Below are 27,859 nucleotides of genomic sequence, written 5' to 3'. Positions count from 1 at the left end.
GCAAAAACCATCAAGCGCTACAACGAAACTGGCACACATGAGGACCGACCCAGGAAAGGAAGACCAAGAGTCACCTCTGCTTCTGAGGATAAGTTCATCCGAGCCACCAGCCTCAGAAATCGCAAGTTAACAGCAGCTCAGATCAGAGACCAGATGAATGCCACACAGAGTTCTAGCAGCAGACCCATCTCTAGAACAACTGTTAAGAGGAGACTGCGCGAATCAGGCCTTCATGGTCAAATAGCTGCTAGGAAACCACTGCTAAGGAGAGGCAACAAGCAGAAGAGATTTGTTTGGGCCAAGAAACACAAGGAATGGACATTAGACCAGTGGAAATCTGTGCTTTGGTCTGATGAGTCCAAATTTGAGATCTTTGGTTCCAACCGTGTCTTTGTGAGACGAGAAAAGGTGAACGGATGGATTCCACATGCCTGGTTCCCACTGTGAAGCATGGAGGAGGAGGTGTGATGGTGTGGGGGTGTTTTGCTGGTGACACTGTTGGGGATTTATTCAAAATTGAAGGCACACTGAACCAGCATGGCTACCACAGCATCCTGCAGCGACATGCCATCCCATCCGGTTTGCGTTTAGTTGGACGATCATTTATTTTTCAACAGGACAATGACCCCAAACACACCTCCAGGCTGTGTAAGGGCTATTTGACCAAGAAGGAGAGTGATGGAGTGCTGTGGCAGATGACCTGGCCTCCACAGTCACCGGACCTGAACCCAATCGAGATGGTTTGGGGTGAGCTGGACCGCAGAGTGAAGGCAAAGGGGCTAACAAGTGCTAAACACCTCTGGGAACTCCTTCAAGACTGTTGGAAAACCATTTCAGGTGACTACCTCTTGAAGCTCATCGAGAGAATGCCAAGAGTGTGCAAAGCAGTAATCAGAGCAAAGGGTGGCTATTTTGAAGAAACTAGAATATAAAACATGTTTTCAGTTATTTCACCTTTTTTTGTTAAGTACATAACTCCACATGTGTTCATTCATAGTTTTGATGCCTTCAGTGAGAATCTGCAATGTAAACAGTCATAAAAATAAAGAAAACGCATTGAATGAGAAGGTGTGTCCAAACTTTTGGCTGTGTGTATATATATATATATATATATATATATATATATATATACATAAAAAAAAGCTGTAACCATCGTAACATTTTCATGGACTACCATGCTGCTTTCTACTGTTTACTAACCTTTTTCCAGCATGTTTGTGACATTGAACGTGACACATTAGATGGGGCTTTTTAGCCTTTAATGGATAGGACAGACAAGTGTGAAAGGGGGAGAGAGAGGGAGTGACATGCAGCAAAGGGCCACGGGCTGGAGTCGAACCCGGGCCGCTGCGGCAACAGCCTTGTACATGGGGCGCCTGCTCTACCACTAAGCCACCAGCGCCCCTGCTCTGGTCTTTTTAACATGTTTCCCTAAGTTTATAAAACCCACAGACATGGGCTAAATTTGGTGGGAAAAGGGTCTAAGAAAAGTGAAGACACCTGTTGCATATTGTTCAATGAAAGGATTAAGCAGAAGTTGTGCCCATAATTCACAAAAAGTATCCAGGAATAAGATGAAAACAGTTCCTATATAAGTTTCCAACTCTCTTTCCACAGACTGACTTTCTTTGCACTCCAGCAGTTGGATTTTCATTTCATTTTTTTCAACCGATATCAATATTAGAAAATCTGGAAAAACAAAACGCATAAAAAAATTCCTCTTTAATATAACATGTTTACAATATTTAAAATTGATGTGGCCTTTGTTACCACTGAATTCCTTTTTAAGGCCATGTCATTTGCATTAACCAAACCAATAAAACCTAGTAAACTTTATTACATTTTTGTGACATTGTTAAAGTTTGTCTAAACTTCACTTGACAGTTGCACAAAATGTAGCCATTATATCTCCGCTTCTGCCTCCCTCCACTGCTCTCTCTCCCGCCTCCAGCCTGTGTGTCAATCCATCCGTCTCTAATCCTCTTCCTGTACGGCTCACTGAAACCTCAACGTTCATTTGTGCGACTCTTTGTTTGGCATCCAGTAGAGGGTGTCTGCCTCTCCCCCTCCTCTGTCTCCATTCATCCCTCCGTCCTCCACTTCCCTCTTTTAACCACTTCCACTCTCCCTCCATCCTTCGGTCCCTCTACCCACCTGACCTCCACTCATTCCTCCCCTCATCCGTCTTTCATCTCCTTCATCCTCGATCAGGCCGTCCTTCTCTCACACACTCAGTCTGCTCTCCTCTGTGCTGAGAGAAGGACAGTGCAGCGTCCTGGCAGCTCTCCACCCTCCCTGCCTGGGAGGAAAAATAAACAAGCGTCCACATGTTCCCAAGGAATTTTAATGACTTCCATAACTCTGACTTCTTTACCTGCCAAAACCCAGGCAGCATGAGAGAAACGGGGGACTCTGGACGAGCCAGTGTTAGCGGCTCTGATGACGAGCTTCGGGAGCCTGAGCCAAGTAGTATCCTTTGAAGAGCTGAGCAGTTTTAAAAGAGGCTGGAGGTTTCTCAAGCGAGAAGCCATATAGCCATATAGACAAATCAAACAACGCTACATAAACCTTGAGACTAAAAGACATTTTAAAGTAGAATAATTCAAAAACATTTTTTTAAATGCTGAATCAGTGGTTAACACTCTGCCAAATCAACTGTAAACTGCAGATTTCTTTCTTTCTGTTACACATTAACACACACGCACACACACATACACACACACACACAAACATTTGCATCAGTAATGACCATGGCTAGATTGGGGCCTTAGCACGCATTAAACGTGTAGTGGTGTGCTGAGCAGTGATCTGTGCATCCTCACAGCAGGAAACCCATGATAATGTGGTCCTCCTTAGAAACAGTCTCTGTCCTCAGCTGGGATGTTTAAATGCACTGAAGTGATTGGCTCAACATTTGTGGCTGGGCAGGAAGCTACAGAGAAAATGGCATTTACAGAGAACAGTAGCCTTTTTAAATAGGAATTGTGCAAAGTTGCATGAAAGCCCAATCAGTCTTTGTTCAGCATCGGCAATATAAAAACAAAATCTGGGAGTGCAGCAAAATGCTACCTACTTTTGATTATACAGAATGCGCCTTTTTCAGGGCAATGGGGGGCGTAAGCAAGTAACAAAATGTGTGACGTAAACAGTGATGTGGGAGGGAAGCCGTGGCTAGTCAGTCCTTCGACGATTCTCTCGTAAGTCGGCCCGTCTGTCACCTTTCCCGTCATCTGATGGTTAATGGCCTCTTCGCTTGCGAGGACAAGGAGGGCGCGCAATTCCTTGTCTCCCCAGTTGCTCATCTTTACAGTGTCTGTCAGGTTTGCGTTTCCCTCTTACTACTAGCTGCTCATTCCTGCTATCAGCTGCTTCCTGTTTATCCACCGCCAGTGGGTCGCACATGCAGCGTCATCAACAGCTCCTCCCACAAGTCTTCAACAGCCCCTCCCATGGCGGAAGAGCGCCTTGTTTTTTTTTTTTTTAACCAAAAAGGTTCTGCCAATATGACTACCCTACGAGGTGGAAAATTGGGCACCTCGGATCAACTCGCCATTCCGCCTCTGTGTGTCTAAACGCTTGCAGCTTGCAGGCAAAACGGCCCAACATTTGCCGAAAATCTGGCAGTGTAAAAGGGGCTAGTACCTCTGTAATTTCCTGTGTCAGGTAGTGAGGCTTCACTTCCATGATTTGCTGATCTGCACGTTTTGGCCAAGGCTACTATCTAGGTGCAACTGCTGTGATGGACATCACTAAAGACTTCAGTTTGCTTGAAACAAGTGGGTTTGCATGATGTCTCATCTGACTACATCTTAAGGTTAAAGTGTTTATAGCTGATGAATGGTCACACTACAAAAGCCTGCCATCACAGCCTCCCTCTGGCTGCCTCCCTCTGCCTCTCCAATCTGTCTCCCAGAGTTCTGTGTCTTTTGCATGTCTTCATAGTCTAAGAATCATAATGGGGAAAAGCTTGCACACTTTCATTCTCCTCTCGGCTATCATGATGTTGTATCCAGATGTGCTCACAATAAGTGACGGCAGCAGCTGTGTGAAGAATAAAAAAAGAAAAATTGAGAGAGAAGGTCAAACCCGTTGACCTGACAAGCACTTTGTTTAAAGCATAGCACACGGAGGCCTCTATATAAACCAAACATCGTGCGCTTCAGCTACACAAGGCTTTTGTTGTAACAACAGGAGCTCTGATCACGATTGCGTAGAGTATGACATACAGCGGGTATCCCAACCATATGACCCTTCCTGGGTTTGAATTGTCTCTGGTGTGTATGAGTGCATACACAATTGTTCATGAGTGTATGTTTGCAGTGACTGAGGTCCAAAGGAGACTCACTGTCAGGTGGTAAAACCCTCGTTGGGAGTGTGTTTTAATGGGGTCGTGACCCACAGACTGTCAGGTCAGACTCCAATGACCTGACCTGAGAGTAGACGGGGGGTTGATGGGAGTTCTGTCGAGGGTAAACCAGGGCAATAAATCTGTGGAATTACTCTTGTCACATTAAATATTGAGACCTGTTTAAGCAACAGGGAAACAAAACAGCCACGACTTTCAATGAACTTGTATCAGAAGAATATCTTTTTTAACTTTGTGAATCTTTGCTTCAATTCACTGATTTATTTAACATAAGGGCTGCATTGCATCTGTGCATTTGTAACTCGCCTTGCCTTCTCTTCGCCTTCATTAGCACCACATTACGAAATCAGACAATGTGTTTTATTACAGATGTGTCAGCGGAGGGGAACACCCAGCCCACTGGCAGGACTAATGTTTATATTTCTGATCTCCTCGGTTGTGTTATTCTTTCCCTCTCAACCCGGGACCAGCTGCAGAGGAAATGACAATACGAGGGGAAAACAACAGAAATTAATAACATCTCCTCCCACCTACTCACGTGCCCAGGCCTTATCCCGAACTGGTCTTTTTCTGTACATGTGGCCTGTTCGACCTCCCACCCTACTCCTCAATCTGCACTTATACTCGTTTCATCTACACGATTGTGACCCTCGACCCATGAAACTGATACGTCACTCTGTGTTGCACGAACTCAGGAGGCTCACACACTTCCAGATTTAGTTTCTCCCTCTCCTTTCCCCTCTTTGGAACCCATCCTCTCATGCGCGAGGAATCTGGGCTGTGTTCTCGAACTTTAAGCCAGCAATGATTAGCAGGCCTTGGAGTGTGGACCCACAGAACTCCCCCAAAGTTGTAATGTTAGAGCTTTATGGCTCAACGCAATCAAGAGATTTGTCTGTTCCTCTTTGTCTTAAATGTGTAAATCTACTGTCTGTGTATCTGCACAGTAAAACATCTTAGCCCTTTTATACTCCCCTTTTTCCTGTAGTCATCACAGTGTGAGAAAGGTACATGCTGACTTAAGACTCTCTCTCACAGAGGAAACACAAAGGTACAGATCACCTCAGAGAATACAGACGGATCAAATCAGCATATTTTCCGGTGAACCCGATTAGGTAGATCCGGATGAGAAAGCACAATGAGAGTACAAACTAGCTATCTCCTCGCTCTAATCCAGTTTGTGTGACAACGGTAAGAGACGAGAGGAAAGGAAGCTCTTTCAGCTGAGGCACAAGATCAAGATTAACAGGATTCACAGAGACAAAGGAGGATAAAGGTTAGAAATGAAACATGGATGTTCTCAGAGAAATTCTCTTTCCCCTTGGAGAGGACTGTGAATGACAGATGCTTTGGATTTGTTTCCTTCAAAAGTGACTCAGTAATCCATTCCTTTAAGATACGCTTAGACATAAAGCAGTGGGGGCTGTACATTGGAATATCGTGTGTACATGGTAGGGATGTCAGTTTTGGTTAATTTGCTTTCATTAGCCTGACACCCATTACCACTGACTAACTGGTTAATTAAAAAAAAAAAAAAAAAAAAAAGTAAAGTGACGTGAAATACAAGAGGCCAAGAGGCGCTACAGTGAGCTTTGGCATCACATTTGAAAGCACAATCCATTATGAAGTGGTGAAGTTTCAGTGCTTTTAAATGTGTTTCTACTTGTTTAATGGTCTCTTGACTTTGCTGACAGACAGCTGGCTCACTGCAAAAACATGCGGAAAGATAGCGTCCACTGTCCATCCTCCAGTATCCACTGTTTAGCTAGCCTTGGCCTCTCTGCAATGCCACCCTGGGTCTGGTGGGAGCAGGCTAGCAACACCACTCATTTGGCGATTACCACTGGTAATGGCATCCCATTGGTGGGATGGCATTGCTGTCCATTGCTGTTGCTGTCGAAGACCAGAGGGGGGCTACCATGTTTCCGCAGTAAAGCCATTATGCCATTGGAACAATGTCACTGGTCGTAATCACGGAATGAGTGGCACCGCTAGCTAGCTCTAACCCCACCTGGGTGGAGCACACTGCAGAGTGACCAAAGCTAATATTAGCTAACCAGTGAAGAACAGAAGTTGGGAAGTGGGCACTATGTTTCAGTATGTTGACGCAGGTTATCTGTCAGCAAAGCCAACATTTACATCACAGAACATTAAAATTTCACCACCTCTAAATGGATAGCACTTCAGAATGTGGTGCTAAAGATCACTGAGTCAGTGGAGCAACAGACTATAAGGAAAGGCCTCCTGTAATTCAAGTAATTTTGCCTTTTCTTTTTCTTCAAAAATATGTGATTGGTTACTAGCTAAAAGGTGTTGAGCTAGCAAAAGCAAAATTAACAGGACCTGATATCTCCAGTTTTGAGCAGATAACCCCATTAGCATTGCTAACCAACGTATGTTAGCACTACTAGCAATGCTGACACCACTAACGGTGCCAACAGTGATAACATAGTTATCAATACTAAGAAGGGTTTTCATCTCAAAACTGAGCCGTTTACTCACCAGGGTGAACTGGTGGTAGACAGGAGGGTGGGCACAATGTTTCCATAGCAACACTGTTGAGTCGGGACGGTGTTACTTGCGGTAATAGCTCCCATCAGACCAGGGTGGTGCCAGTGCACTGAACTGAAGAGTAGCAAAACTAACCTATGGACCGACAAAAATATTCCTGGCCTTTACTGATTACAGGTTAACCAATGACATCGCTAGTACATAACAGAAATCCATCAACTCATTTATCTTCTTATCATCACTTAATGCCCTGAGCTCAGAGGAAAACATGTGGTGAACTGTGCCAGTATAGGATGTTCCTGATTTCTCCCTCACATTGTACAATATCTTGTACAATGTGTTTTCACCAACACTACTGACGCATATTCCAGCACTTGTTTACACTTGGGAGACTTTAACTAACTGTGGCTGTAGTAAACACAATCTCTGCTTTAGTAACTAAGTTTTAGTTATAGCCAAAGCTCCACTCTGATGCAATTCTCTTGATGGGAGGTGTGGGACTTCAAACTGGAGTCCCTCCTCACTGAGCCCTACTCATGTATCCACTTCTGGATGACGAGAAACCCCATCCTGCCCTCTTAAATGACTTCCAGGTTTCGGTTAAGAAGGCGGGAGAGAAGGAGGAAAGAAATGATAGAAAGAAAGAAAAAGAAGAGATTTGAGGGGAAATTGGGAGGTTGTGTGCTCAGCCCCCTCACTACCAGAGTCAATATTTGCCAGTACAGAGAAGCTTCCCAGTCAATGATGAAGTCATTGTTTTTTGGGGAAACAAGGTTCTGTATTGTTTTGCAGTGTATCCCAGGGATGTCATAAGTGTTTGTGCTAGCTGGTTGGTATGATGCTTCGTTATGTAAAAGCTGACAAGGCCAGGATGAGTAAAGCAACACCCTCCTTCATGCATGCTTCACTCCTCCTTATACAATCCCCCAACCTGCCTTTACATTACACAGAGCTGCAAATCCCTGCAGACATATGTCACATATAAGCAGACAGCTTGTCAAAAAACATCTCCCTTTTCTTTGTTCACACATCCCCTCTTTTTTTAATTACAAAGCAGAATTCGGGGTTCCAAAAGTTTCTACTCTTAAAGACTTTATCCCAGGGAATTGAGAAATTAGCACGTATTACCTTGCATTTGGTAGCAATTAGAGTGAGAGTCAATGGAGCATTAAACATTACAATAAAAAAACTCATAAAACACCTTTCAAACTTACCACAGCTACAGAAAAACCAAGAGTGGCCTCAGTTTGATGTGGTTTCTTATTCGACTAGCTTCCATCAGCATTATTATCTAACACTAATAAAAGGCTGATGCTGGTTTTATGCAAACACAAACCCTGAAATTCCCCCCTAGGAACAGCTGATCTGGTGTAAGACACACGATAGTCCCTGTGACTCAGCACAAGTCTGCTATTATCACTGCCAAGACGAGGAGGAAGGCAGTCCTTGACGAAAAAGAAGGACTGAGGAGAAACTATTAGATGCAAACAACATGCTACGTTTGCAGATAAAAATGTTCATGAAGCACTTTGGGTCAAAGAGTAATTACAACTTTGGGTCTTATGACCAAGCGAAGCAAATTTATGTACAGTAATGGAGTAATATTTGCAGATGGGGATGAACCAAAGTGAAAGGAACGTAAGCATAATGGAAAGTAAAGGTTGGTCATGAATGGGGGAGAAATGTCCTGCTGCATCGTGTCCCCAAGGCCTGAGTCATCTGCTGGTTTCGTGAATATTTCATCTGGTGGAAACTTTTACTCAGTGTCTAGGAGTATTCAGTAACTAATTTAATCTTGAGCATGCATTCACAGCCAATGCAACTTCTTTTATTCACACTTAAAATGCATACATTACATTAATACATAACATTTACTGGGTCAGAAGCCACATTAACAGTTTACTGAACACCTACAGTAACAGGTGTGTATACATTTTCCTTACTTCTACAAATAACTGTGAGGTAACTTTGATGACAAGTCATGAGAGCAACATGTCAGCAGGTCCTGCCGGTCGGTGAGGACAGGTTCAGCAAAGCTTTCCCATGAACTCTGACCCAACCAGAGCAGTCTATAAAAAGTGTTACTGGTTTCACCCCACAAGCCTCAACTCACTGCGGTCAAGGCCGACTGGGAGCCTGGGGTCAGAAGGGTCTAACCACTGCTGGGCGAAGAGAAGAGCAAGACATTGCCAGACATTTCTATTGGCACTTAGCCACTTAGCTGATATTATCATCCAGAGGGGCATGGACAATGGATATAGTGAGCGCAGTTTGTATCTCACTGCCCTCTCAGGCATCCTCAGAAAGCAAACAATTCAACCACGCAGCATCAACTCCTCCTTTTTGGAGCCGTTTTCAAGAATTTGATTAAGTGGAATGATTGTAAACCACCGTGGGAGAGGACAACAGTGTCAACAAAACATGAGATATGTTTTTAAGTCTGAAGGAAATTGAGGATCAGTTGTCCATGGGAATATCAAACTTTAAAAGACCTCAGTGTTTACTAAATAAAATGACCTTGACTGTAAGAAATTGACCATTTGGCAGATTCAAAGATCTCCATGCTTTGCTTTCTGCAAAGAAATGTGATCGTAGTGAGTCTGGGCCCCTGTGTGTGCACCTGCATTAGAGCTGAAACGTGTGCAGTCCTTTGTCAAAGCTCACATCTAAGCCCCTCACTGGGACCCAGCCCAAATACATTTGGTTTAACTTAGAGCAGGACTGCAGTGTTCAATCAGACCCAAATCACATCATCAAAAAGGTTCAGAGCTTTCATCAGCCAGAATCTGACAGCATTCATTACTTGCTTGGCCGGCTGACAGGTGACGCTTAACAGAGTTTATTGAGTGTGCACGTTTATATAAACAATTAAGCACGAATCTAAAAAAGTACAAATATATACTGCTTATGTACACACTGTGACATAAACCACACACACACACACACACACACACACACACACACACACACAGGTTGGGGATGACTTTCTTGAAAGCAAAATTAAATGCAGCTGACTTGGACAGCTGGAAACCATGCTGTATGACATAATGGCAGGCAGGCTAGCCAAGCTATTTAACACAAAAACACACACACACACACACACACACACACACACACACACACACACACACACACACACACACACACACAAGCACAGCACCATTACATAAACCAGTGATTTACAACACACGTTAGAAAGAGCAGTAACACCCATTTTTTGGACGATAAGACACCCACTTTCCTGTCTCTTTGTAAAACGTACACTCATTCACTCACATACCCACACCCATACCCACACCCACACCCACACCCACATACACATACACACACACACACACACACACACACACACACACACACACACAGGGTCTATCATCCCTTCTTAAGTGGAAACATAAGGAGAGGAACTGGAGAGCTGCTTGGGTCACTGAGGTTGATTGAGACACCGGGACAATACTTCACCTCCCAGGCCTCAGCATGGGGGAAACTGGACCTCTTTCAGCTACTTTAAAAATGTAATCGAACTACATGTCCAAGGTTGAAGTACAATATCTCACTTGCAACCCCGAGGAATCTGTCTTAATTTAACACAAAGATATATCTTAAAAAACCTTGACCCCGAGAGCAGGCATGTGGTGTTGAATTCAGATGAATGCACATTTGCCTGGGGAGAGGAAATCAAGGCCAGCAGGACTGCAAATCACTCGGCCTGAAGCAGCAATATTTTTGTCCAACCTCCCCGGCACACAAAGTCATTCCTGAAACAATGAGAAAACCTCAGAGAATGGCCAAAAGATGAAGACCAAACAAAGCCTGTTGCAAAGGTCCTGTTTTATTACTTCTCTGGAAAAAAAAAAAAAAAAAAAGCTCTGGACAAATATTTGATAATATTTGATTAGACGACTCAGGATTTGTCAGAGAACTGAGGCCATCACCATGGTAGCAAGTACCATGGAAGCAGGGTGTGTGCGCAGATTGTATCTGTCTTCTACAGACAGAGTTGAATCTCAAAGCAAAATAAATTTTACCTCACTCTGCAACAAGGCCATTGAAATTGCAACTGAAATGACCGTGCACATTTTGTTTATTCATAAAGTGTTTTGAGACATTTTGTGACTGCAATCTTCTTTTCAGCAAGAACAAGATGTTTAACAAACAATCTTTTACATTCTTTCTGCATGATGCTATCCTTTTATTAGAGCATTATAATCAATGACATTCTCTGAGGACCTCTAGTTTCAAGTATGTGTACCTTAGTGAAGACTGAGGCTCGAACAATATGTTCATCTCCTGTTTGGATATTATTCTTGGGTGAAGACTCATATAGCACCACAATATCAACTTTGATTGCCGCATTGTTGTTTTTTACAATGTGAAATGGGTAAAGTCTTATGACATTGTAGAGTTGCATGCAGCACACTGAATTGCTCGGCTCCTCAACCCATTCTCGCTCTCACTCTCTGTTCATCAGACCACAATTGAGACAAGAAATGACAAGCTAACATAGACTATTCCTCGGGAGGAGAGCAGTCAGAAGCACCGGAGATGGACCTTCAGGAGCAACTGTAGCAATTTAAGATCAACCGGAGCAAACCCCAGCGCCAGGGTCACAGCAGGCTGCATGGGTTTAATCTGTGTAACAGCAGCAACAGAAAGTTTGCTGATCCGACAGGGAGTTTTCACTGGCTGAATCTGAGTTGCTGTTCAGGCTGCTGAAGGTCTGTGTACTTGTACCAACCATCATTTTCGACTCTGGCACTTCAGCTTTGTTTTTTACTTACAGATTACTACAACAAAAGCAGCATTTTCTTTCCACCGCATTTAAATTGTAACAATTCAGGCATTTAAAAAGCAATCTTTGGTGAATCCCGGTTTTTTCCACCTTAAGCCAGTAAAGAAAGTGTGTGTGTGTGTGTTTGTGTGAGGAGGTCACAGCCCTCAGGAGGCAGTACCATGGACGCAGGTGTCTGTGTCACTGATGCGAATCCATCAGACATCATCGCTTCACCGCTGACAAGACAGGCATGACAGCAAGTCAACCCTTATTTGCCAGCGGTTGAGAAATTATTTCAGCTGTGCTAGACAGGCGAAACGGTGAGATGACAGGTAGTAAGACATGAGCAAACAGACACACTTTAGAGTGTTAATTCTAATATGGACATTTTCAAGTTTTGTTATTACACTTCAGTGTTCAGGCTCGTTTTGTTGCAGTGCTGAATGGTCTTACTGCAGAAAGATTTGGCGTAGGTTGAAATTATACCTTACTACCAAACCAAAGGCAGCACAAACAAGACTCAACTTGACTCTTAATATTTCTACTTCACTCCCTAATCCAACAGATGATAAGAGTTTGCTGTCAGATAAAATGCGTACTGAATGTTAAAATCAGAGGAGATTGAGCTGGATTAGAGTACTGATATTGTGCTGCTTCTTCTGTAGAGGTTTACAGAGAAAAGAAACACTGCTCCATAACCTCGAGGCTTGGGATGCAGATCCTCGATCACGCCAAACACCTCAAGCAACAAGAAATTGAAAAAATGAAGTGACTAAAAGCCGCACATTCAGAGCCAGCAAACAGAGATAACAACACAAACAAAGGACAACTAAACGGCAGACTTTCCCATCACTCTGTCTGTTATTCTACCATAAAAGGAGGCCTTTCATAGGAACACCCAGAAAACAACAGGCAGAAATAGAAACAAGCAGCTGCTTATCACTGCTCAGTGAATGGTAAACAGACACCTATGAAAAGATTGGCTAAAGCACTTGACTGCATCACTCCGCCTTTCCCTCGAGGGTTAAAGAACAGTATAGGAACCACAAGAAACATTAGATTTTAGACAGAAATGAACCTTTGGGACTTCTAAAAGTTAAAACAAGTAGATGACTACATGCAGGTAACAGCTCATCTCTTATAAATGTGTCCCAAATGCATGAAACCCAGCCCCCTCTCTGTAAACTTCAAGCACATGAACCTACCCCCCGCCATCAACCCACTAAGCATGCTGACACTTGAGAGGGCGGCACCTCTCTTCTGCACACAGAAAGCCATCTCAGGCCCATTCACAGCTCCTGCCTCTATTCTTCTCCAAAGTAAAAGCAATCTGAAAAGGAGGGAAGAGGCCCTCTGCTTTTTCATTTAGCATGAAGCAACCAAAGCAGAAAAGTCCTCTATTCTCCTCCTGGCTTAGAAGTTTCTAATGTAGCCTGAACTTGCCGTGCATGAGGTACCAAGAAAAATAAAATCCATGCCTCGAGCTTTGAAAACAATGTGTGAGTTTATCACAGAGTCGTGCTCTTTTTCCTTGGTACTGTCAGCTCTGGGAAATGTCACAACCGCAAAGAGGCAACAAGAGTAGACAGCAGTGAGATAGCAGCCTTGATGGTGGAGAACACAGCATCCATTATACCAGTCACAGAACACACACACACACGCACGCACACACAGAGGCACACAACATGCAACAATGAGTCAGCATTGTAAAGAAACTGTGCTACAAACCTGCTGGACCGCCAATTAGAGTTTAACTGCTGCCTCCGAGCCTTCCTCTTCAGTTGTGATCCACCTGCACTGCAGCGAGTCCTCTGCCTGTACTGCTCTCTCTCTAACACGCCTCTCCCATTGTAGCTGAGTGCAGTGTAAAACTGTTGCGCCGGCTGCCCTCTTTCCTTCACGCTCCTCCTACGGTATCTCCCCCTTTTTTTCCTTTAGTGCTCTTCCTTTCCCACTAAAGCAGGAGTCACTTCACAATATCTAGTCCTGTGCAGAGTAACACTGATAGAAAACAACTTATCTGATGCAGGAGCTGCAGAGGACTAGCCAGCATGGAGAGAGAGAGAGGGGAAGACTGTGAAATCAGTGAGTGATGAAGGTGGTGGGGGTAGAAGAGGGGTGAAGAAGGGGGAGGGTCAAACCTGATTTAAATTCACGCACACAGGAGTGAGATGACAGGGTCCTTTCCCCTCTTAGAGCTTCAGCTGTGTGTGAAAAATACCTTAATTTTTTTCTGTTATAAAACCACTTATTGGATTTATTCCCTCCATCTATATTCTTACCTTCTCTAAATCTTCTTAACTATTCTCCAATTTCTTTTAAGATCAAACTTTTATTTAAATTTCTCCTCTCCTATCCATCATCGTTGCTACATTTTCGAGAGTCCTTGGCGAGACAGAAAGAAAAAAATGCCTGTTTCTTTCAGCAAAGTTTGACAAGAGAGCCTTCCCATACTTTCCCTCCACTGAAAGGGTCCCTCCCTCCCCATTACTCCTCCAAAAGACGTCCAGCACTTTCCCTGATAGCATCTTAACAACCTCCTCATGTGAGGAATCTCACCTCCGCACAAAAGAGTTTGGGGAGGGGGGGGGCTTTGACCAAAACAAAGACAGGAGGGAGGTGCTGGTATTTAGGAATTGGGGAATTTGCATGAAGCATCAAGACGATGAATATTCTGCAAGCTTTTTGTGTGCTTGTAGAGTTTCAGAATACACAAGCAAGCCAAACCAAGCCTCTTCCTCGGAAGGAATAGTTTGACTTTTTGGAAACATCATTAGCCACTATCTTGTGAGGCTACATACACAATATGTTTTCATTTTAAAATGAAAACAATCTTTGCACAGTCAAGTATTTCAGAACTAGCCTCTGTCCATACCATGCCTGAAAATATATCACATGAACATTGACATATGCTGGGCATGCATGTGCCCGTATAAACAGGAAGCAGATTGTCTACTCTGCAGTTGGTTGCTTAGTTACAGAAACTACGAAGTGAAAAAACAGACTTTTGCAAAGCAAGCTCAGCAACATAACAGAGCAGAACTGGTATTGTTACAAAAAATACAATTCCAGTGTCCATACCAGTGCTCTTAAAGTGATACTGATACCAATGGAGTTCTTCACTTGATACCTTATTTCTACTTCATTTGATACCCATCATGTGAATGGAAGCATTCAGTTGCGTAAATACCACCAGGCACCACAGGGCGTGTAGAACTGTCATATTTTCGGCATGCTGAACCGTCAACTCCATTAAATACACCTTGCTCTACTGGCTGTGAGCAAAACCATACAAATAGTCTTTTTTTCCAGATGTGGTAACAAAAAGGATAGAATGAAGGTATCTTTTGACTGGAAAAGTTTCAATACCACTTGGGACTGGGTTATTTTGGTTGATAAGATATGTAAGGTATCGCGCATCCATACCAGGCCCTAGGTTCCAGGAGCATTAACCACTGCCCGAGGAAGCCATGGGAATGGGAAAGAAGTAACGCTACCCACAGAAAATGGATAAAATCACAAAATGTCTTGCTATAATGTTTTGGTTTGACACGTCTTGTCTAAAGAGACCCAATAGGGAACCGAATGTGTGTTCTCCTTCTAGACAGAAAGGCGAAAAGGCAACCCTGGAGTTTCAAACTAAAATGGGGTCAGCTGCATTTTCCAAGGTCTCCACTTACGCGGTTCCAAAACCTCAGAGTAATGTGGACACTTGGCATAAACGTAGCAAAAGTTAGGCTATGTTCTACAACCAAAATGCAATAGCATGAATGTAGCCAGAGTGAGATGAGAATACTGATGTCACAGTCACAGCCTTGCGCTCCATATAAGTGAGAGCCAGCAGTCAGTTAGCCTAGCTTAGCATAAAGAAGGAAACAGCTGCTTGTAGAAATAGTCAGGGACATCACCCCCTAATACAGTGAATTGTAGTTTTGACACTTTGGCTTTTGTAAGGACTGTAACAAACTTCTGTAGCAAACACAGTATTACATGTTCATTAGTGATATTCAGAGGTGCTGGTAAGCAGATTTTTCTTATCTTTGGACAGATCCAGTCTGTATGCTAAGCTAAGCTAACTGGCTGCTGGCTCCAGCTTCATCATGTTATCAATCTTATCATCTTACTCTCAGCAGTGTACTTTCCTCAGTGTCTAATTCCTTTATAGGAGGCTCAAAGACACATATGAACAGTAAAGGGTAAATACTACTTGTTGGCAAACACTGTAGGGACTATAAATACTTCCAACAGGACACCGATAATTAATATGCTTTAGTGTTGTCACATTGCTGTGGTTAGGTCAATTTGTTAACTGGGGCGATAATAAGAAGAGGCCAGGGGAATGACATTAAATTAGCATGTGAAAGGATCACTCACTGCTCACACTGTCCAGGCTGTCCACACAAAGTTCAACTGAGGAGGCATCTTCACACTTATTCCCCCCATGTCCCTGAACAACTCTTAACACACTGGCTTTTATGGCCATCATTTAGTTAGTTTGTTTTCAACTGATTTTGAGAAGATGGATATTGAGGAAAATCCATTTCCAAGAGGCCTTAGATTTCTCAGAACTCCATTTAGAAGAATTAAAATAGGCATAGGCTGACATTTAACTCCCCTCATGTAAAGAAACGGTTGGTGTGTGTAATTTATGGTTAGTAAGAGCAACAAACAAATCTCAAATGAATTTTTAATTACCACTTCCTCGAAAATGCTTCCATTTAGAGGGTAAAAGCCTGGCTTTACTGCTGACTAGCACAGAAACAAGGCAGACAATAATTATAGGAAGTAAAAATACATATACGGCAGGACGAGCAAGTGAGCCAGCTGAGCCTGAATCAATTCAGAATCAATTATTCAGGTCGAGAGGAGGGGATTATGGGGAGACACACTCTGGACAAGCTACTGTATACCCAGCTGTCAATCTCTAAGTGGCAGGGATTCCCTGCTTACTCTGCTTGTCTGTGCGGCGAGTGTGGTTTTGTTTGTCAAACTACGTCTAGTACGGGTGGATCAATCCCTCGTCAGGGCTGAAAGCAGTGAATCTCCCACACTGGAAACTATTTAGTTGTGGTGTGTTGAAGCTGCACTGGAATAAATGCTGTCCTCTGTGTTGTCGGGAATAATTTGTAGCTGACAGCTAATGGCTCATGTTTGCAGGAAAATCTCATACCTGCATAGCCTTGATGAGAAGATGCTTCATATGAGAATAATTAACACATGCATTTATTTAACAGCATATTAGAGGAGCAGCAACACATGCACTCTCACGGTGTCCCTGCAGCTCTTTCAGACTGTGCATACCTGTCCCAGAATAAACCTGGCCCTCTGGCCTCCCGCTGGATGCCTGGTCTAACATTAGCACATATTTGAGTGAACTGTGCAGGGGCCCGGCAGTCTCCACGGGTTAAAAAAGGATGCACGTCTAGATTATTTATGAGGTGGATTGCTAGTTGTAACTTTCTACAGTACCCGCTTTAAGAAGGGGAAGGAGGAAGATGAAGTGCACTTTGCAAATGGCAGAGGGTGTATGCCCACTGTGTGTTAATAAGCACTCATAGGTAGGTAATTATATAGTTCAAGCAGAGCAGGATGAGCTCTACAGTTAGAATAAAGATGTAAATCTCTGCTGGTAGGTAATTCTGTGTGTGTACATGTGATCGGTGCTTACCACAAGATTCATACATTATAAATCATTAAACGGTTACGTGATCGACAATCAGAACAATCAGAAACCTCTCCTGTAAGCATGCCTATACTAAGGTCCTGTTTATACGACAGCGATTTCAACCGAAAATGGTAAACTTTAGGTGCGTTCTGGCTGATCGTTTACACAACAGTGGTGTTTTGGGTCCCTGAAAACGCATCGTTTTGAAAACAGGTTCCAGAGTGCAATTTTTTGGAATCAGCACCGTCTCCATTGTCATGTAAACTCGCAACATGTAGTTCCTCTGAAGAGACTTTTCGCACATGCGCATTACGGTTCCGGTCACTCTGCACGCGCAAGAAAGTCGACCATCACAACAACAATGGCGGACTCCCGAGCTCTGTTTGTGCTTCTCACAAACTTTATCAACGCTTCTCCAGCAAAGTGTAGATTTACTGTAGCAACTCCACCTCGTTGTCCATCCAGACATCCGTGCGGTTGCCATTTTGTTTGATTATACATCACCGCTCTGTAGAAGGAAGCACATGTGCGCAGGCGCCTGTTGTTTCATTACAAAGTCACACCGCCAACTACCGGCCTGGCATGTAAACTACAGTGTTTTTGCTCATTTTTGCAGCTGCATGTGCACAGCGATTGTTATCAAAACGTTGTCGTCTGAACATGAAACTTTTTTCAAAACAAAAAAGAGAAATTATTCCGTTTTCAGCAGTTCGTTTTCGTGTAAACATGGCCTAGGGTGGAAATATATGTCTCCCTTGGGATGCAGCAGATAATCAGATCAAAAGCTGTATTGTACGTTAAGCTGTAATAGCATTCAAAATAAATGATACTAAAGCAGCCTGCCATGTCTGAGGAGGCATACATCATCCCCCCCCATGATGTGTTCCCTTGATTTGCATCCAGCAATATTGTATTAATTGATTCAATGTTCTAATTTGCCTTGTGTCCCATCTAGAGCCACCATACATTCTTGGAGTTCTTTCCGCTATTACATTTGCAAATATGTAGCTTTTCCTAATGAAAACCAGTTAAGTACACAGCCAGGAGCAGTAGAGAAAGCCATACCCACAGAACTGCAGCATCAACAAGAATAAAACAATAGTTTGTCAGGATGTTTTCTTCCGAAAAGGAACAAGATGTGCTTAAAAATTAGATCAAGTAGCTTAAAAAAACCTAAACCAAAACAAAAAAATAATAATTTCTTTGCCCAGAGTCCAACTCTGTGCACGCACAGTGAATGAACCCATTCTACTCGATGCAAACACGAAAGGATAGCAAAGCAAAGGAACTGCTGACGCAAGCTCAAATCCCCTGAAAAACCCAGAGGAAGTGCAAGGATTCACCTGCAGTGACCTATTGGCCTGCATCCAGCATTGCAAATAAAGTGTGTATGTGGAGTAAAGAGTAAAGGGAAGTTGATGCAGAGGAGAGGGGTGGAGGGCTCATATCACAGTGACTGACTGCCTTTTTGTATAAAAATTTGAGCCATGTGTTGTCAAATCCCCTGATAATGCAGGAAGGCTTTGCAGCAGCTACAGTGGAGAGTTTTGTGTTTGTGTTTAAGTAATAAAACCTGTAATCATTTTAGAGAAAACAGTGGAACTGTATGTATGTATGTATTATTCATCAAACTCCTTCAGGGGTCTATAAGGTTTCTCGGATCATAGCTCCAGATGTTTACAAAATATGACATTGAATTAATAATTAATGGGTTTAATAGTCATTCATTCATTCATTCATTTTCTGTACTGAATATCCTCTTGAGGGTCGCGGGGGGGCTGGAGCCTATCCCAGCTGACACTGGGTGAGAGGTGGGGTACACCCTGGACAGGTCGCCAGACTATCACAGGGCTGACACATAGAGACAGACAACCATTTTCGTCACATTCACACCTACGGCCAATTTAGAGTCACCAAGTAATCAAACCTGCATGTCTTTGGACTGTGGGAGGAAGCCGGAGTGCCCAGAGAAAACCCATGCTGACACTGGAAAAACATACAAGCTCTACACATTAGGGCTCCCCCAGGATTCGAGCACCCCACCCTGGGTTTGAACCAGGAACCGTCTTGCTGTGAGGCGACAACTGCATCATCGTGCTGCCTATAATAGTCATATTTCATGATAACTAAACCTGACAAAATGGCCCCCAGCACACAGCTTTATTAATCATCCAGATTTATTTGTCCTTGTTTATTCAGAGAATTCGGTCGCCTCAAGTCCTGAGGCGACCTCCCTTCACAGTGTGGGGTGTGGAGACTCTTGGCCTATTTGCAGTGGGGAGCGGGGGGTTCTCCTTAATTCCCCATGTTGACTGTAACACCATGTGACAGAGGTAAACATGGTGTTTCAGCTAATGAGTCCATGTCTGACACAAGGTCAGGAGGTGCTCATTATGGTAAAAATGCACTCTGGAACAGGGACTTAAACTTCACCTTGTGATAGTTAGAACATGTTTGCAGCTTCATTTTAAACTGAATAATCCAATTCTTAAAATACCACTGAAGGCAATGTTGTTTAAAACTGACCTCACATCAGTGGAGCACCTACCCCTCTTCTGCACAGACAGAAACACTCATGCTGGAAGCTTCATACTATAATGATGTCAAGTTTAGCAAAAGCATGAACGTCATGTACCTACAACAGGCTGTAAAAATGTGAAATTTCAACCTAATCTCCCAGTATGGTCCGCAGGGAGCAGTTAAGACATAAAATCTCACATATATCCGAGAGGGGGGTTGGGGTTCGGGCAGTGAGAGCCCCTCGTCAACAGGAGGCCCGGACTTAAAGTCTGCCTGACTCCACTGGAGACAGCGAGGGAGAGATCCAGACAAACACAGCTCGCTGCCAAGCATCGTTACTTACAACACCCACTCCACTCCGCAGCACATTTCCACTGCGGCTGCCAGATTCAGTAATGATGATATTAGATACAAAAAAACAAACGCCTTTGTAAAATAAAAAGATCTCTCCTGCAGAGAAATGAAATTAATTTGGGATGAGCTATTGGAAAGAAAAGGGTTTGGACATTTTCAGAGTGTTTTTATGCATCGGGACAGAATGACTGAAGAGTGTAAATATGTTTGAATCATTGTGAATAATGATGTGTTATGGTGGTCGTCAGTTGCCTCTAAATTCTGGGAGTTTTGGCTGTGCAGCTCATAAACTAATGCAGGATTATGTTTTGATGGTGCACTTTTACGACAGCCATAATGATGCTAATAATGACTCTCTATGCTCTCTATAATATATCTGGACCCTCTGAGCAGAGCTGGGTCACAATGAAGGTTGTGTTTGTTATTACCTGCCTTGGGTATGTGAGGTTTTCATTTAGCACTTGAGCCAATCAGAGACAAGATATGACATCCCTCCAACTCTCTTTTACCACAAACATAAACCCTGCAAGACACTTAACTTCAAGAAGAAAACCTGTGCAGAGGGAGGAAATCCAGAAGTGATCTCAGCACCGGCATGATTTGCATGCTTTTATGTCACAGATCTTTAGGCAGTGTCACATTACAAGTTTGTAGTATACCAAAAATATAGTTCAGTCAATTAAACTCAAAACACATTATACCCACAATACACTGTTAAAACCAATGCTTCTGCCCACAAAAGCCTCGAATGACACTCATCTATGGGCCCTGACACACCAAGTGGACAGTCGGCCATTGGTCAATGTCCAGTCGTCGTTGAGCGCCTCTTGCCCTAGTTTTTGTGGGATGTCCCGCACTGTTGGCACTAGTCAGCCCTTGTCAGCTGTTCCTCAGCTGATTCATTGTGTAGAATTTGTGTTGGAGACGGCAGAGCCTGTCAATGAGGGAAATCACTCTGATTAGAAGTTCAGCTCAGTGCACAAGAAATGAAACGGAAGTGAGGGAAGCAAATAAAATGACTGAAGTCAAAAGGGAGTGAGATCAAAACAAACTGACGTATATTAGGTAGGATTAGGTACAAGTTTTTTAGCCATTGAGCTCTTTAGCAGAAACCCAAAATTGTTTCTGCCATTGTCCACTTGTACAGAATAAATATCCTTTGTTCTTTCAATATCGGGTTGTGTTGTTAATGTGCTAACTGGCTAACTAGCTAACTAACTGGCTAACTGTGCTAACTGCTAACTGGCTAATTTGAATCTGTCCTGTCCGTCTTCCAGTTTCACTTTTTGAATGATGAATACAGATGACCACTGCCTGCTGGAAAAGAGAGCTGTTTCCTCTCACATACATGCTAGTTGGTCATTGGCTGTAGTCATTGCGGTGTGTTCAGGTGCAACTTTTGGCAAGACACAAGCAATGTGAGGTGACTCAACAGTCAGCCTTCGTTGACCTGAACACTGTCAGGTCATGTCTGATTTCAGCCGCAGAGTGCTGAGCTGTAACACTCCCGTCTCCTCGTCCTCCCTTTCCTGCAAGTCCATTTTCTCCTCTAGTGTCATGAGGAGGCTCTAATGAATCAGCCTATTGAGCCGGGCAGAACTGCACACAGGCTTTGACACTGCCAAAGTGTGTGTGTGTGTATGTGTGTGTCTGTGTGAGAAAGAAAGTGTGCGTGTGTGTGTGTGTGTGTTGCGGTCCAACTTTCCCAGCCTCCCTGAACACAAAGCTGTCGTTTGTGGCCTCTCGGCACTACAAAAGCCCCACAGGCCACCAGAGCTGAAAGTGAATGTGTGTGTGAGTCTATACGCTTATATACTGTATATGTTTTTGCCATGTGTGTTTGACTAAATGTCCTGTGTGTTTATGAGAAAAATACTTTCTTTCTTTTTTTTTTTTTTTTTTTTTTTTACATGTGTGCATGAGTTTGTGTACGCGGTCAAGATGTGGCCACATACACCCCGTCTGCATTTCACTGGGATGCACCTAATGATTACAAGACACATCATGTGGCCTAGAACCAGTGAAACACAAACTTCACCACCAAACCGTGGCACACGGACAGACGGCCATAAAGCTGAAGATATACGACCGCTGCAACAAAACTAGAGCTCTGTCTTAGATCTTGACACAACTTCAAACAGGCCAACAAATCATATCAAGTGTGTCTGTAAAACACAAACCAAATACAGTACATATGTAACAGACACAAACACACACAAACCAAATTCTCCTCCGGCTGCTGTCAGGACTGATGAGTCACAGGAGAGGCAGCTGTTATTTATCAGTGAAACACCCACTGTCATTATTATTAATAACAGTTTGTTACTACATATCTGTGGGTGTCGGTCCTTGGAAAGACAACTTTTGATTAATATCGATGCACATGGTCACCACAAATCAACATCAAGTGTATGTGTATGTGTGTGGGCGTGTTCCTCCAGGCCTACAGAAAGAGGAGTAGGTCAGAGTGTGACCTTGACTGTTTGCAGATTCATCTCTGTCTAACCATGCTGTAGATGCAAAACAAAACAAAAATATAAATTTAAACAGTTACATTCATTTAAAACTTGGATGCGTGTGCAATATCTCAATAACTCTAACACAGTGGACAGGACTAACCAGAATTAGCTTGTAAAGTTGAAGCCCTGTTATGCCAGAGGGCTGGGCTGAACATCATTCTTCAATTATCCATGTCAGATGTGCCCGGCCTTTCATGATTTACACCAAAGACTCTCCGCGAAAGTCCAAGAACTGCATGCCTTTTATTGTTTCCACCCTCTATAAAAACCCATCTCTCTGGCTGGATGCCTGCAGTCTTTTTATGTTTCTGTATCACGGCCTGTGTGCCCACCAACAGCTGCCCATCTCTGCAGTATTTTTTTAAAAATATAATTCAAAACCCTCCTTTGTCTGCAGATTTTCTCAGCAGTCTCTAAACTGACACCAGCTAAGCATGTGTGTGTTGACTTGTCTGAGTATGTGAGTGAAAGACATGTCTGGCTCATGATGTATCTGTGAGAGAGAAGACGAGACTCACAATGTGAGTGCACAGATCCTCAGCTGCACCCATCTTTAAGGAGTGGAGCTCTGGACCAATCTATAGTCTTAACATACGTGACTGCATTTGCCTGATGAAAATGCCACTGTTATAATCAGACACATTTCCTAAAGATTTATTTTCCTAAAGAATAATGTCTTCAGTAAATGTTATTTGTTAACTTTAATGAGCTGTTTTCGTGTTTTGTAGGACAATGTGCAATGTTCAAACTGCACCGTGACGCACATTTCAGCAGCATTTAAAATCCAATTTGGTTATTGAAAAAATGTGATGGCTCTTACAATACATGCAACATTTTTTCTGACAATGTTTAACTTTATAGATTAAACTGCGCTAAATCTTGACTGTTTCCTGAGGGTTGTCTCACTTCTCCACTACTCTAAGTTTATGCATTTGCTACTTTCTTACCAGCATAGAATGTTATACATATATCTTATGTAAACTATGTGTTCTGTATTTCCTGATGACTTTGCATGCATAAATATATTTTATGTATCCTCACGGCTATTTCTGCGGATATCATCGTGGATGATGGAGGAAATTGGCATCTGTATTAAATTCCTGGTTTATGTTTATAATGGTCATTGGATCCCTGGCTGGCAAATGGGTGGGGTTGGAATGAATAAAGTAGAAGGAAGGAAAGAGTTGTTATTCATTTATCTATGTATTTGTTTATTTTCTCTCTTTTTCTGCATGTTTTTGTTTGTGCTTGCTCCAAGTCCATGTACATTGTCTTGTAGGGCTGCAATTAATGGTAACAATGGTAATAATAATGACAATGACAATTTTAATTATTAGTCAATATCTGCCTTACTCAGCTCCCGTACTATGGTCTCTTCTTGTCAGGGTTTAGGGGGCCCTGGGTGGAGTGGATCAGGGGAAAGGGAACACAGGAAATAAGGGGGGCAGAGAAATGGCCGATTTCTTTCTTGTATTTCACTACATTTGTGACTCCAACACCTCCTTTGGTGCCTAAAATATACACAATAAACAATAAAAAGTTTAAAAATTTGTGGTAATCTCAGGGAAACTAGTCATTAGGAACATCCTTGTTGGCAATTAAATATTTAAAACATTAAAAAGGAGAGGTTCATGCAGCAAAAATCCATTCATTCATTTTCTGTAACCGCTTATCCTGTTCAGGGTGATGGGGGGCTGGATCCTATCCCAGCTGACATTGGGCCAGAAATGGGGTACACCCTGGACAGGTTGCCAGACTATCACAGGGAGGACACATAGAGACAGACAACCATTCACACTCACATTAACACCTTCAGACAATTTAGAGTCACCAGTTAGCCTAACCTGCATGTCTTTGGACTGTGGGAGGAAGCTGGAGTACCCGGGGAAAACCCAGACTAACATGAGAAAACATGCAAACTCCGCACAGAGGGGCTCCCCCACCCTGGGCTCGAAGTCCCAAGCAAAAATCCAGAAAAGGTTAAATCAAAATCAGGTATGTTGAGGGTCCTCTCTGTCTAGAACTAAATAGGGTTTAAATAGCATTGCCGATCAGTTGTGTGTGTGTTGTGTACTGAAACTACAAATCAAATTACTGAAAATGCATTGAATATATGTTGGCATCATGTCTGTATCAGTTTATATTGGCTATAGTATCAAATGACTGCCTGTATTTGGTCACTTGTGGAATTTCTTTTCTCAATATGTTACATTGCAACTCTCAAGAGGTACGTCTGAAAAGCTTCACCTGTTTTGCATTTACAGTGAGACTCTGGAAAAAATTTTGATATCAGTATCAAATGATGTGTGGAAAAATTATATCTTCACACAAATCACATTGGTGCACTCCTCACAGAAAATAAAGGCAATTTCAACAGGCATGGGAATTTCCATCGTCACTGATCCCTGATGAATTCACCAAACTCCGCTGCGTATGTGTGTTTACACAGAGACGGTTATGTGGGTGGCCGGCGTGTGTGATTTGGACCATGCGGGAGATAAGAGCAGCTGTGATGCCATCCAGATGACTGGAGAGGAGACAGCACCAGCGCCAAGTCAAACCAGCATCTCAGGTCACAGAGCTGATTAACTTCACCAAATATTCAACATGAGAAAGTTATCTGTGGGGATGGAAGCCTGGAGGTTTTTTTTCATAGTTACCATCATTGTTTCCAAACTGCCAGGGCCAATAACAAAAGGCAATTTACTATTAAAGTCAGGCAGATCGCACCAAGCCACTGAACTCATATTTCTCCTGTAAAATCTCAGTGTAAATCACATTACAAGCAGGTGCATGACATCAGAGGGGCGAAGCAGCCAGGACCGGGCTGCACGCTGAGACATTCAACAAAGTCAGAAGATGAGGGCACTTTAAATGAGGGTGAAGGGAGACGGCTAACATCCCTTTACTGCCCTGCTGAGTAGAGGACAGCTTGTCTTACAGAATGAAAGAGACAGAGAGGAGGAGCAAATATGGAAAGTGAAGGGATTGAAAAACAAGAGTGGAGACAGAGGAGAAAAAGACAACTGAAGGAGAGAAAGAAAATGACCAGTGGAAAGTTTTAACCTTGGCTTCCAGTAAACGGTTTAGCAGTGGTTTTATATCTCTATTCTCCTATTTTTTGCTTGGCCCTCAACTTGGATTTTCAGCCCTTCTTGTAGTGCAGACACCCATGAAATCCTCAAGAATGCCTGCTCCTTTCCTTTTTTCTTACCTTACATTGTGTCTTTGTTACCTGGTTACATGGACACCTTGACCGCTTGTGATGCAAAGGGTTTTGCTCTTTCACTGTTGAACTCTATCATAGACATTAGTCACGAAAGACTGGCTTACAGGAATAATTAGCTTGAGAGAAAGGACTTGCTGTAAGCAACATTTTTATGTTAACAACAGAAGAAATTCTTATGTATAAGGGCGGGGTATTGCTACTCAATACCTTTAAGCTGCTGACAGAAATAACCCAGTACGAAGCAGTATCAAAACCACGAGCTAATGCAGCAGCGGCTAACATCCAACACCGAGCCGTTAAACTGTCCCAGCAAACTCCCATTGCAGTCTCCAGAGCCACTCTCCTCTCAGCAAACGGTAAGTTCAACTCGTGCCCAGTTAGCACAAGCTAACACAGCAGCAGCGACTAACAACCAACACTAAGCTCTTAAACAGTCCCAAAATCAGCAACACTAAAATAGCTCAATAAGCTTAAATCTGTTGATAACCATAACCAGTGTGATGCTAGTAGTTAGCCCTGTTACTGTGTGTGTGCAGGCAGACTCCCTGTCCCAGACATGTATAGTGTGTATTTGACTAAGTTGACAGTTCAGCGTGCCGAGATGCCACCAAAAACGTTGAAAAGTATGGCAATACTACACACCATTCCTCTAACATTTGGATATCAAATGAAGTTCTCTATTGGTATAGGTATCAATTTAAGGGTACTGGTGGTATTGTTATATTATAAACGATACCCAACCCTTATAGGTGTAATGTGAAAGGGATTATTCCCATAGACAATTAGCAGTTACCCTCAGTTATATGGAGCATTTCAGCATCTTTCAGTGCAATGTTTTGGTTTTATAGCCCATGACTTTACAGTTTCACTGCTCTCACTAGAGTCATTTCCCATGAAAGTTTTCCAATAAACCCAGAGTACGCTACCTGCCCAACACCCAACAACACAGACACAAAGTTAGCACCTGGCTAGTGAACACTGTGAAACATTTAGCAGCTAAAGTATTAGATATTTCAGTCAGGAGTTGGTAGAGACCAAAAACAGAGCTAAAAGAGAGTAATGGACTTACTTTTGGCTGGACACAAACTCGACTCTTGCCTGTGTCCGTTTGAGTGTAAATAAACAACTGCTTGTAAAGATGTTCCCCACATCAACTTTATAATGTGATAATATGTCAGTGTTGTGTTTCAAGCTTGTTGTGCTGCCCACAAGTGGGCAAAAAATCTGATATTGCAGCCTTTAAGAAGAAGAAAAGGCAGAAGGATGGACTTAAATGTCTCCTCACCACTACAAAGTTTCATCACTTGACAATATCAACATGTCAAAAGTCTGACATGCTTAATTCAGCTCAGTAGTGTGTATTTCTTCTGAACTCTGCTATCAGTGCAGGCTAAACCAAATCACAGAAATCACTATGAAACTCATTAAGGGATTACATCAACAGCTGTTAATCCACTTTCTATTGTGGTGTAATTTATAAATGGAGCATTAGGGGCTTAGCCAGATGGCTTAGCTGTGGTTTGCATTGTAAATGTCAAACCTGTCTGAATCACAAAGCTGTCAGCTCCACTGGGAATCCTGTGGCAGAGGCCTTGTTGATAATTACACAGACCCAAAACAACATCAGATTTAGTTATTAAGTCAACTCTTAGTTAAGTTAAGTCAATACAATCTCACTCCCAATACAGACTCAAATACAGATGCTTGGTCAGTGGCCTTACACGTCAAACTGGGAACCCTCCTTCCTCAGTTTTGGATGCTGTGGGATGACGTGTCAAATACACTTGTTACACGCATTGTGTTTTTGCAAAATAAACTTCCGTTTTCACAGGAACTATGCAGTTTTATATTTGACATACATCACATGACATAAAGTATGTACTTGCATAGTATGCTACACATACTAGTACACCATATTATT

At 42.9% G+C, this 27,859-nt stretch overlaps 1 protein-coding gene across 5 annotated transcripts in view; it reads right to left on the bottom strand.

The window, feature by feature from the left end:
- Positions 1-27,859, bottom strand: part of add3a (adducin 3 (gamma) a) — a 130,342-nt gene that overhangs the window by 77,224 nt on the left and 25,259 nt on the right. Inside the window, exon 1 of one of the 5 annotated variants that reach the window (XM_049567301.1) lies at positions 13,380-13,679. The exons of 1 other annotated variant lie outside the window; for it this stretch is intronic. The gene's annotated coding sequence lies outside the window, so the exon portion shown is untranslated. Of the gene's footprint in view, positions 1-13,379; positions 13,680-27,859 lie in introns of those variants that run through there. 3 more of the 5 variants (XM_049567325.1, XM_049567320.1, XM_049567334.1) reach the window with 3 other exon arrangements.

Source organism: Epinephelus fuscoguttatus, linkage group LG3, assembly GCF_011397635.1.
Source record: "Epinephelus fuscoguttatus linkage group LG3, E.fuscoguttatus.final_Chr_v1".
In the NCBI taxonomy this organism is placed as follows: Eukaryota; Metazoa; Chordata; class Actinopteri; order Perciformes; family Serranidae; genus Epinephelus; species Epinephelus fuscoguttatus.
Note: the sequence above shows the minus strand (reverse complement) of the source record. Positions and strands in the feature narration are given on the sequence as shown.